The sequence below is a fragment of the Sinocyclocheilus rhinocerous genome, unplaced genomic scaffold, assembly GCF_001515625.1.
Source record: "Sinocyclocheilus rhinocerous isolate Xijiao unplaced genomic scaffold, SAMN03320098_v1.1 scaffold2584, whole genome shotgun sequence".
Classification (NCBI taxonomy): domain Eukaryota; kingdom Metazoa; phylum Chordata; class Actinopteri; order Cypriniformes; family Cyprinidae; genus Sinocyclocheilus; species Sinocyclocheilus rhinocerous.
In genome coordinates this window covers 209,471-221,936 of record NW_015652145.1, presented here as the reverse complement: position 1 = coordinate 221,936, position 12,466 = coordinate 209,471, and positions in this window count along the sequence as shown.

Below are 12,466 nucleotides of genomic sequence, written 5' to 3'. Positions count from 1 at the left end.
CGTAAAAAGATAGTATAAGTCATTATAATCCATAATTATGTCCCCACTGGATGCAAGGAATGCCTCGTTTATAATGGGTTTTCATGTTTTTGTCTCGTCGCTCCGGCCTGACAGGGCATCATCACAATATGGCAAGGGGCGTAACATTTTCGTCACGCGCTTGATGTATTCGGCCAATCATAACGCACTGGATAGCTGGCCAATCACAGCACACCTCGCTTTTTCTGACCGATGAGCTTTGTAAAAATCGACGTGTTTCAGAAAGGCGGGGCATAGAGGAGAAACAATAATGTACAGTATGTGGAAAATAATGTGTTTTTTTAACCTTAAACCGCATAAACACATTTCATTACACCAAATACACAAAATAATGTTCTTTTTAGCAACATCATATGACCCCTTTAAATATGATTGAAAACAATTATATCATGCATTGCTTTGAATATTTAGGGGAAAGTGGTTAATTTTTTTTTCTTTTGGTTAAAGCATACTAAAATTTAAGAAATGCTAAAGAATGTCATCTTTTAGTGTAAAATCTGAATTGTTCTTGCACCAAGAAGAAACATGTACCATGAAATAAAGTATTACATTTTTAGATTCAAGGTTTTTCTTTACAAGATAGATTGGCTTTCAAATCATTTAGGTCCAATTGCTGCACTAACTGATACACAAGAGCACAGAACAGTGGGGGAAAAAAACACACATGAGAGCAGTTTCTGAGTTTCAGGACCATAATTCATCTACTTAAGTGCTCCAAACATTAACCAGGGTCAATTATGTGCAAATATTCTGTGCCACTGATGCAGTCAATCATGAACTCAGTGACATGATGGATTATTCAAATAAACAGAAGACTGGTTTCAGAAAATACAGTACAGACTATCAGAACTTATTTGATTTGTTCATAGTAGTATAGTTATGTGTATGTTTCTAGATAATAAAGCAGACGCATGGTAGTTTGTTGTCATTCATTCATTCATTCATTCATTCATTCATTTAAATACAGTAGCTAAATACATTAGACAGTGAAGACCTATTTTCAGTACTAATGACATCAACAAATAAATCCCTCTGAACATAGGGTTTTTGGTTGCAATGCTGTATGAACAATTTTGGTAAAATATGGTTCACAAAGCAAACCGCTAATCTAAATGCTCATATTTTCCATTTCAAATGAGCAAAAATAAATAAACAATCAAAAAAGCTATTTTCAAATGTTCAAATGCAAACTATTCCTGCTTGAACCATTTTTATGCATTAGGAAACATCTATAAATTCATATCTGAAGTCAGACAGATCAAGCACGGATCCCACCGTCAATAGGAAATTAAGGAAGAGATGGGCCATTGTTAATTACATTGCTGAACAGTCATTACCCCTGGTTTTCACTCTCAGAGTGTGTGATGAGAAATGCTAAATTTGCCATTTTAAAGTGCTGGAAGAACGTCGCTTATACCAAGTTTATCTTTCACTCTTTAGACAGGAGCTTGCAACTGGTGTTTGTTTCATGCACATTAAGCATGTGACTGTGGCTGTGATGAATGTCATCTGCAAGTAAACAGGCCAGAGCTCAGGAGCAAAGCGTACGGCAGCTCCCAGCCTCAATTCCGTAGTTCATTATGTAAACATGATCTATTGCCAAACCCAGTGTACTGATGAATAGCAAGAGAACCTTATGTTTAAGTCCTGAAACATCTGCCGAGAGGGATCAGTCATTCAGACTTCAATGCATAAACATGCAAAACCGAGGCAATAAAGGTAATTTCATCAGTATATTCAACATCAGCCCTTATTCTGAAAGGTTAAAGCAGAAATCCAGCTTGCTAGTGACCACGTCGGTCCACATGATTTAATCAGTTATTTAGCAAATCTTATTTCCACTTGTTTGCTCTCATTTAGTTCATGAATTGCATATTTTAAGATAGCGTATGGATTATATAAATGCATTTTCATTTGACGTACTGTATAGCTCTACAGTAAAAGTACACAAGCTGTCACTGAGACAGTACCCTTTCAAAAGGTACACATTTGTACCTTATTTACCCCTAAAGGGTGCATATTAGGTACATTTTAGTACCTAAAGTGTTCATATTAGTACCTTAATGGTACATATTTGTACCTTTCGAAAAGGTACCGCCCCAGCTTTTGTACCTTTTTTTTTTTTCTGAGAGTGTACAAGCCTTTAAGACACTGTAAAACATGTGCAGGTTTATTGAAAAATTTATTGTTTTTTGTTTTCATAAATTATCTAATATTTTTGCAGCATTTTTCAGCTATGTGTTTTGCATGGTTTGGTATAATATTACGGTTCATGCAAATGTATAAACAGTACCTTTATTTTCACTAGTAGGGCCTTTTACTAAATCATGAAAACACTCAAGAATAAATCAAATTACACAAAAGATAAACATACTGACTCACTGAATTAAGTGACTCTTTATTATTATTATTATTATTCTTTTATACAAAATGGGGGGGAAAAGTACCTACCTTTCAAGCAGAATCTGACTTTTTGTTCTCTCTGTATATTTTTGCCGTGGACTAAAGAGCATCCATCGGTACAACAGTCTCCTCTTCTCCACAAACTGAACTGTGCTGAACTCGCCCCAGCCATTGCATTTATCATTTCACTAAAAAACAATTATTGAAATAAATGTGATGTTTAAAGAGTTTTAGCGGAGCTCCACCTGTTTGAAACTCTCTCTCAGCCTCACATCTTTCAACCGTGAACACCAGGTTGTGAAGTTTTAAATGTTTACTTATGCAGCTTCCAAATGCTTCATTCATACCTTCTCCATTTTCATCATGTGTCTAGTCTGTGCAGTTTACAGTGTTCGGCTCTAAATATTGATAGTTGTGAGTCAACAGCAAGTGAAATAATTATTAATTTTATTCAGGTTTTCTTGACAATTTCCTGTAAATATTTCACTTGCTATTGCATTTTCATAATGTGTGGGGAAGATATACATATTTTGTATTTTTATGATAATGAGCAAATCAGTGGATATGTAATGCAATGGATGGTGACAAGGATGAAATTCACAGCAAAATCGATTACATCCACATCGTCCACCGACGTAAGATGGAAACATTTAGAAATTGTTGGTAACTAAGCAACAGGCTGAGCGAGGAATGCTTGCTGCTAGTCTGTTTCTCTCTTATTCCGAGGTCACCGTAGCCACCAGATCCAGTCTGTATCCAGATCAGATGGTCACTGCAGTCACCCGGATCCAGTACGTATCCAGACCAGATGGTGGATCAGCACCTAGAGAGGACCTCTACAGCCCTGAAAGTCAGCAGAGACCAGGACAACTAGATGAGCCCCAGATACAGATCCCCAGTAAAGACCTTGTCTCAGACGGCCACCGGGACAAGACCACAGGAGCCAGTTGAGTCCTCTGCGCAATGTTTATCTACTTAAACTGAACTGAACTGGATGATGACATCACTGAATTCAATGATGAACTGCCTTTAACTGAAAAATTAGTGTTTACTATTGTCACTTTGCATTATTGACACACTATTTTCCTAATTAATGCTGTACAGTTGCTTTGACACAATCTGTATTGTTAAAAGCGTTATATAAATAAAGGTGACTTGACTTGACTTGACTGTGGACGGAAGATACACGCTCTGCATATCATGCTGCTGTCCTATCCTAACCAATCTACATTTTTATAATTCTTAGAATTTCATTTGTTTCTCTTTATGTAGTGGACAATAATAACTGTACAATTTAGGCCAGGTTTTTCTAAATGTAAAATTCGAAAAATCTGCCATCTACCCAGAAAATATCTTGTTAGGGTAGATGACCTTCAGGAACAGACAGCAGGTAAAAGTGGTTCAGTCACAGTAATAAAGGCTTTTCCAGACAATGTCTACTTGTGAACCTCAAAAGGATACTTCGGCAGAGAACAATGCCCTTTCGTGTCCGCCAGAAGATTCAGAGCACTCAACAACAGTCACAGAAAGGCCCTTTGCATGACCTCAATTCACTGACACACGCGTCTGGTGTTGATAGATGCTATTATTTCTTCCTGAAGGAAGACTCACAAATTGAGATACAATATTGAGTATCCTTACAATTATTTGTGTTATCTTCATGTACAAGACCACAGTGCATTATTAATCATTTTACTCATACAAGTATTCTGTGTGTGCTTTTCCTAAAAGTTTACACTCATTTCAAGAGTTGTAAATATCAGGGGCATCATCCACCTATTTTTTAAGGGGCACCATGGCAGTCCAAGATCACTTGGAGCTGCAGATGAGATAAGACATGACCAAAGAAAAGAACACTTTTTAATAACTTAGTAGATATACTGCAGAGATGTGTTAGTCTACTGGAGTTAGTCGTATAGATTTTGTGTCGTTTGTAAGGGAAGCTAGGTTCAAAGCCCAAACCATATACAGAGAATGTATAAGTTGTAACACATATCTATTCTAAGACATACATACAAATATATTTTAAATAAAACGAATAAATACATGTATTTATTAATTATATATTTATACATTTAATTAATATAAATTGATTATATATTCAAATGTGTATTATTTTATTATAATACTGACAACAGTGATCACTAACAACTGATGCTATCATAAAAATAAAACAAACAATAAATCAAACTTTACTTACTTTATTTTTATGAGGACATCCCCAAAAGGATAATGACAATATTTACAGTTGAAATAAATGAATAGATGATTTCAGCAACAATGTAATTTTTTACAGTAAAATGTACAGTTTTTAAAGTTAAAAAGAACAATTTCTCTATAATTTGCAGTCCTTCATGTCAAACCTTCATGTCTGTGGTTTGAAAATCGTCTAGTGTGTTCCAGGCCTTTCTCATCACCACCTGCGTTTTTTTGGTGGTTGTCAGAGTATAAAGGTTCAACAGATTTGAGTATTTCAGTATATACTGTATTAACATTATACAGTTGAAATAAATGTGTTTGAGATTTCAGGAACAATGTAATTTTTTACAGTAAAATGTACAGTTTTTAAAGTTAAAAAGAACAATTTCTCTATAATTTGCAGTCCTTCATGTCAAACCTTCATGTCTGTGGTTTGAAAATCGTCTAGTGTGTTCCAGGCCTTTCTCATCACCACCTGCGTTTTTTTGGTGGTTGTCAGAGTATAAAGGTTCAACAGATTTGAGTATTTCAGTATATACTGTATTAACATTATACCAGTTACTGAAATTCAGGTTTTTATTGTAAATTTAAGTTCAATCTATAAAACCCAAAGCAACCATATTCTTTACAGTGAAGTTCTGGTACACACAGCTGGTGATTGTTACTGTAAAGTTTCCTTTCTTTCTTTTTTTTTTGTGTGTGTACAGTACTTGACAAGACAAATGCTTTTTACCCACAACAACTTTTCTTTTCTTTTCTTTTTTTTTGTGGCCATGAGTCATGATGGGGCCATTTGAATGGGTCTGACACTCTTGGTAAATATTGACGGTTCAGGGCTCAGTCAGAGGCTGTCATAATGTTGTGGGTCTGACACATCCTCATCTCCTATTCACTGTGCAACACTCTCATTTACCTAGCATCTGTGTTTCCAGCCCAGATAATAATTAGCTTCACTTTTGTTTTAGCTGACAAACACTAATCAGCCAAGGCAAGAGGTTAGAGATTAGAAAACAAGGCTTTTTTTGCTATCTAAAATCAAAGTAATGAACAACTAAAGTTTGCCTCAAAATTCAGATTTTTCAATGTTCTTGCACAGTTAAAATGGTAACCAGATGGCATTTCCATCACCATTTATGGGTAGTATTGTCTGATCTGTGGCTTTGATGCAGCCTTTGCAGATAAAAGTGCCATAGCTAATGATGGGCTACTGCTGGCCCTTTAATATGAGCCTGGAGGCTGTGATCAAACAGACCATGATGAAAGTGACAGAGATTCAAGATTAACTATAGCAGGCTCATGGCAGTTCACCTTAATCTTTTGGATTCTGGGCCGCTTCATTGATATAATGCCATACAGAGTGTTATCAAAGGATAATGTGAAGTGTCCTTGTAAAAGGGCCGTAATTGTCCGCTTAAGAGCCAATGTCATTTTGACTGTTTAAGCTTTGTTGGGACTAACACAACTGTCTCGCTCCTCATCCCCATTCAAAGCAGACACACTGGGGTTTATTTCATGAGTGCCTAGAAAGTCACTTTAAGTTAAGAGTTTCATTGTAGGGTGTGACCAAAGGGGCATGGCAGACACATTATGATAATTAATTCACAAGAGCCCAAGCGGCTCCATTTGAAATTCAGCATGTGCGAGGCGTCGGTTGACGTCAGCTTCCTTAGTGTGGTTTCAAAAGACCTCTGAAAAAGCTCTAGCAACAAGTGCAACTGACACCGCTAACAGGGAATGCTCTCAGAACTTTGACTAATGTTCTGGCAAGGTTCTCTAAAAGTTTCTTTTAAACTTTCCTCCAGTAACTTTAATAGAATGTTTGTTCAAAGTGATCTGTGCTGCGTCATAATACGTCTACTTCCATACTAAATAGTACGGAAGTAGAAAAAAAAGTATGTGAAAAGAAAAAAGTATGTCCAAATTTATAGTATTCAAATACCAGATGACCTACTACTTATGCTGAAATTTTGAAGTGTATTTTTGATGGACACTTTATTATCCCATGAGGCCAAAGGAGGATATTTCAGAAGGAGCTTTATTACCAAGTATGTTTACACACACAAGGAATTTGACTTGGCGACAGGAGCTTCCAGTGCAGAAGAAAGTACACACATAGTGCAAGCATACATGATAGTGTAGACATACATAGAATTACACAGTGAAGATGAAATAACACTAATATAAGAAAAACAGAAAAATAAATAATGCACTATACAGAAATAGAAATCTAGAGAAAAAAACATAATTGTTTAAATAAATGTACAGATATGTTATTTACAAGTGTACCGTTTATGTAGTTTACAATATACAATTTCCAGATACTATGTTTAAAAGGGTCAGTTATGATGGACAGTGTGTAGTTATGAACTTTTTAATTGTTCAGGCTGAATATGGCCTGCGGGAAAAAACTGTTCTTATGCTTGGCTAATTTGGTGGCTGAGCCAAACCAAACAGTTATAGATGAACACAGGATGGACTCAATGATGGCCGAGTAGAACTGTGTGAGCAGCTCCTGTGGCAGGTTGAATTTCCTCAGCTGGCGAAGGATTTTTTTAGCCCTTTTCCTCATTCTGGAGATGTAAAGATCTTGGAGGCTGGGCAGAGGGACACCAATAATCCTCTCAGCAGTCCTGACTGTCCGTTGTAGTCTCTTGATGTCTGATTTGGTTGCTGAACCAAACCAGACAGTTATGGATGAACACAGGACAGACTCAATGATAGCAGAGTAGAACTGTTTCAGCAGCTCCTGTGACAGGCTGAACTTCCTCAGCTGGCGAACGAAGTACAACCTCTGCTGGGCCTTTTTTGCAATGGAGGCTATGTGAGTGTCCCACTTCAGGTCCTGAGAGATTGTGGTGCCCAGGAACCTGAATGACTCCACTGCAGTCACAGTGCTGTCCATGATGGTGAGTGGGGGGAGTGCTGGGGGGTTTCTCCTGAAGTCCACGGTCATCTCCACTGTTTTGAGCATGTTGAGCTCCAGGTAGTTAAGACTGCACCAGACAGCCAGCTCTTTAACCTCCAGTCTTTAAGCATACTCGTCTCCATTGTGGATGAGGCCGATGATTGTAGAGTCATCTGCTAATTTCAGGAGCTTGACAGAGGGGTCTTTTGCAGTGCATTCGTTTGTATACAGGGAGAAGAGCAGTGGAGAGAGCACACATCCCTGAGAGGCGCCAGTGCTGATCGTGAGAGTCCTGGATGTGAGTTTTCCCAGACTCACTAGCTGCTGCCTGTCTGTCAGGAAGCTGGTGATCCACTGACAGATTGGGGTGGGCATGGAGAGCTGTGTCAGCTTGGCTGAGAGAAGGTCAAGCATGATGGTATTGAAGGCCGAACTGAAGTCCACAAACAAGATCCTTGCGTAAATCCTAGGTCTGTCGAGGTGTTGCAGGATGTAGTGCAGTCCCATGTTGACTGCATCATCCACCGACCTGTTTGCTCGGTAAGCAAACTGAAGAGGATCCAGCACGGGTCCAGTGATGTCCTTCAGGTAGGCCAAGACCAGTCTCTCAAATGACTTCATGACCACAGACGTGAGAGCGACAGGTTTGTAATCGTTAAGTCCAGTGATTTGGGGTTTTTTGGGGACCGGAATGATGGTGGAGCGTTTGAAGCAGCAGGGAACTTCACACAGCTCCAGTGATCTATTGAAGATCTGTGTGAAGATGGGGGCCAGTTGGTCAGCGCAGACTTTTAGACAGGCAGGTGATTTGTGAATAACAGTAAAGCGACAGTAAGGCTGGTGGGTCACATGACAATGACAACATGGCAGATGTAATACCTCTGAATTTCATCCCTACTATCCATATTTATACTATATGGAACATCTTTTTTTAACAGTCATGAAGTGAAGTTTCAAACCAAATGTAGCACCTGCTATACAGTATGTGATTTCAGACACAGCGCTGGTCTTTAAAGGGGTCATATGATGTTGCTAAAAAGAACATTATTTTGTGTAGTTCCGCCTTCTTTCTTTGCGCGAACATTTGGGCGGCGTTATGCAAATCTTCCCACATAGTGACGTAGACATGTGGGGGCGTGTTGGAACGAGCCGTTTTAGGTAGGCGTGGCTGACTCTTAACTTTTATAAAGAATATTTATATTTTATATAATATCTTATAGAATATTTATCAACTTTACAGATCTTCTTTATGCACCAAGAGCTTGTAACACTCCAAAGAGAAAGGAAAAATTGAAATCGCATATGACCCCTTTAATAATGTTCTCAAAAAATTAGCACAAAAACTTTTTAGTTAGATGTTCGTCTAACTTGTTTTAAAAGTGAATACCACTGTCTAGTTTCAGGTGGTTTAGAGAACATTCAAAAGTAACATTCCTTGAATGTTTGCAAAATGATACAATAGAAAGTTCCCTTAATGTTTTCTCTAACATTCACAAGGACGAGAAAAAGTGTTTTTTAAACATTCAAAAAACTAGACATTTTTAATGTTTAGAGAACATTAAAAAAAAAGCTTTCATAACTTAATGAAAACATTAGAAAACATCACAATAATCCACAAATAATCCACACAAATCAAGTGAAAAGCTGCGTGTTTGTAAGAAACTAATTTATCAAGGTGTTTTCTTTGCTTGCTCCAGTGAAAAAGTCCTCTCACATCAAAATCCAGACATATTTGTTGATTTAGACAGTGCTTCACTGATAAACGGTGCTTGATCTGTACATATTTCTCTCCTGATTCAGACGAGAAGAAAGCAATATTATGAATAGAGGACTTGTATTTGGTTTAAAGTTAGAAACATCTTAATGCAGGGCGTTCTTACTCCCAACTCGTCACATATTGATGCTTGGTCAAGATCCCACAGCATCACGTTTTAATGCTCAGGGTACCTCTTTACCATGTTTCGATGTGAATGGTACTTCATTGCTTTCAGTTGTTATCCTTGTGCATCAGATCAAGAAGCATATGTGTCAGATCACGACGCATGTGATTCTTCGCATTTGTAAAAGTATAAAATCCATATTAAAAAAAGAATTATAAAAAAATTAAAGTGTATAAATATTCAGACTTTCATAGGTATTGGAGCACCTAACCCCACTCCTACCTTAAACCTACCCACTTGTCAACAACATAAAACACTTAACCCTCATGTACTGTTTGGTGTCAGGGTGACCCCAAGAGACTTTTCCTTAGTCAAAAAACATGGTTCCCTTCATTTCAGTGACATAAGATTTTGTGACTTTTTTTTACATCTATCTCTAAACACACAAAAAACCTGGGCTTGATTCGGTTGTTCTGAAGGTGTGTAAAAAAGTCACACTCATCGTGTTTGGGGTCAAAATGACAGATTGAAAATTAATGGGAAATGCCATAAAATACGAGGTTTTTATTTCATTTGTCAAATAATATCAATAAATCCGGTATAAATCTGAAAAATTCCAGAAATGAAACACAAATGCAATGTAAAACAGACATGCTCACACACACACACAAACACACACACACTGGTTTCCATTTTTTGTGGGGACTCTCCATAGACGTAATGGTTTTTATACTGTACAAACCATATTTTCTATCGCCCTACACCAACCCTACACCTAAACCTACTACCCCTTACAGGAAACTTTCTGCTATTTCAGATTTTCAATACACTCCATTCTGTGTGATTTATGGCTTGTTTCCTCATGGGGACCAAAAAAATGTCCCCACAAGGTCAAAATTTACTGGTATTACTATACATGTGGTCCCCATAAAGTGATAAATACCAGGTACACACACACACACACACACACAGGTGTGACTGCCACATAGGACATTTGTACAGAATTTGACAAATAATATCAGCCACAAATTCAGAACACAGATATGAAGGGGTGAGTATTATTTTTTTTTTTTTTGAGTAAATGGGTTAAAAAGTACTTCATATATCCAAAAACACAACATAAACGTATAGATGAGAAGTAAACAAAAAAAGATATATAATTTGTATTATTAAAAATGTATATATATATTTTTTACAATTACTCAATAAGTGTTTGGGGTCATACTGACGGAGTCATGAGAATTATTGTGGATTATTGTGATGTTTTTATCAGCTGTTTGGACTCTCATTCTGACGCCACCCATTCACTGCAGAGGATCAAGTGATTGCTAAAATTCTCCAAATCTGTTCTGATGAAGAAACAAACTCATCTACACCTTGAGTTGCCTGAGGGTGAGTAAATCTTAAGCAAATGTTCCTTTTGATGAACTATTCGTTTAAGAACAAAACTTGATGTGAATGGAACAAATAAAAGGAAAAATATCCAGAGGACTTTTCTTCCACCTCAAGGACCTTTTGTATTTCACTGTTTTATTCACTGCAAATTCAGGGTATGCAATGACCTGCTGACAAGTTAATATTGTGTCATCTGCATTGGGTCTGGTCATTCTACTGTACATCTAAAATAGATGTTTGAGAATAAAAGATGGTCACTACAATGTTCTCCTTGAATTCAGCAATGCAGTCAAAACTAATGTCAGTATCTCAGTATTCATATGGCTGCAACCTCTGTGATGGCTCAAACTGTGATGTCTCACAAGACTAATGGCAGAGGCTGAAGAAGAAAGTCTTTGGTGACAGGCTGTTAGTGGGAGATAAAAGACTGATATAGACACTCAGGCAGCTAGATCATTTCATGGCTCTTTAACCACCAGGACAAAAATCAGACGACTATATATAAGGCTCTGTGAAATGAAGGACAGACTGTAAAAGAGACAAAAGATGCAGACAGAATGGAAATGGTACAGACAGCGTACCAGGAAAAGATTGACTGGCGAACAGAGAGATGAGGAGAGTTTTCTGGCTGTAATGAACAAAAATCAGCAGTTGCCTGGAAAACCGTGGTCATATTTCTTTTCAGTCCATGTTTCTCATCTGCTCATCGCTGTTTAAAACTTGTGCATAATGTTGTTTCACGGAGCCCACACACTGTATTCACAGTGCTACTCATCTACAAATTTTCCAATGTTTTTCCTCAAATGATTTTACACATTTCCTTTAAACTATATAGGTCAGTGCTCTCTAAACAATTAACATATTCTGAACGCTACACAGTTTTCATAAACGGTTTGCACATGTTTTGTATTGTAGGCCGACCTTTTTAGGCCTAAACTTTATGTATTTGAATTGCATATAAAATTTACATCCATTTTGGATTACAGTTTTAACATAAACTAATAAACTTAATGTGATACATATTTGACAGTCATACATAAAACGGGAAAGATTTATGTAATAGTACTAATGTTTTAAAATACAGAATAAATAGGTTTATATATTTATCATCTGTAAATCTAATTTCTTTCAATCTCATATATGAACTAATTGAATATTACTTGTTCAACAGCCATATTTTAATCAAATAAAATATGTGTGGAGTGAGAAAAAGAGGAGTGTGTAGTGAAAAAGGAGGAAGAGGAAAAGAAGAAGAAGAAGAAGAAGAAGAAGAGGAGGAGGAGAAGGAATATGAGAAAGATGTGAAGAAAAATGGGAAATGGGAACTGAGAGGCTTGACGAAAAACACATGGAAAAATATATTAAACATTATTACATTATTATTATTATTATTATTATTGCTGTTAATACAAAATATTGTTACAATAAAATAACTATTTTATTTGAATATATTTCAAAATGTAATTTATTCCTGTAATGCAAAGCTGAATTCTCAGCAACCATTACTTCAGTATTCAGTGTAGACTTTTTCAGACTTTTAATCAATTTAATGCATCCTTGTTAAATAAAAGTGTCTATCCATCCATCCATCTATCTATCTATCTATCTATCTATCTATCTATCTATCTATCTATCTATCCATCCA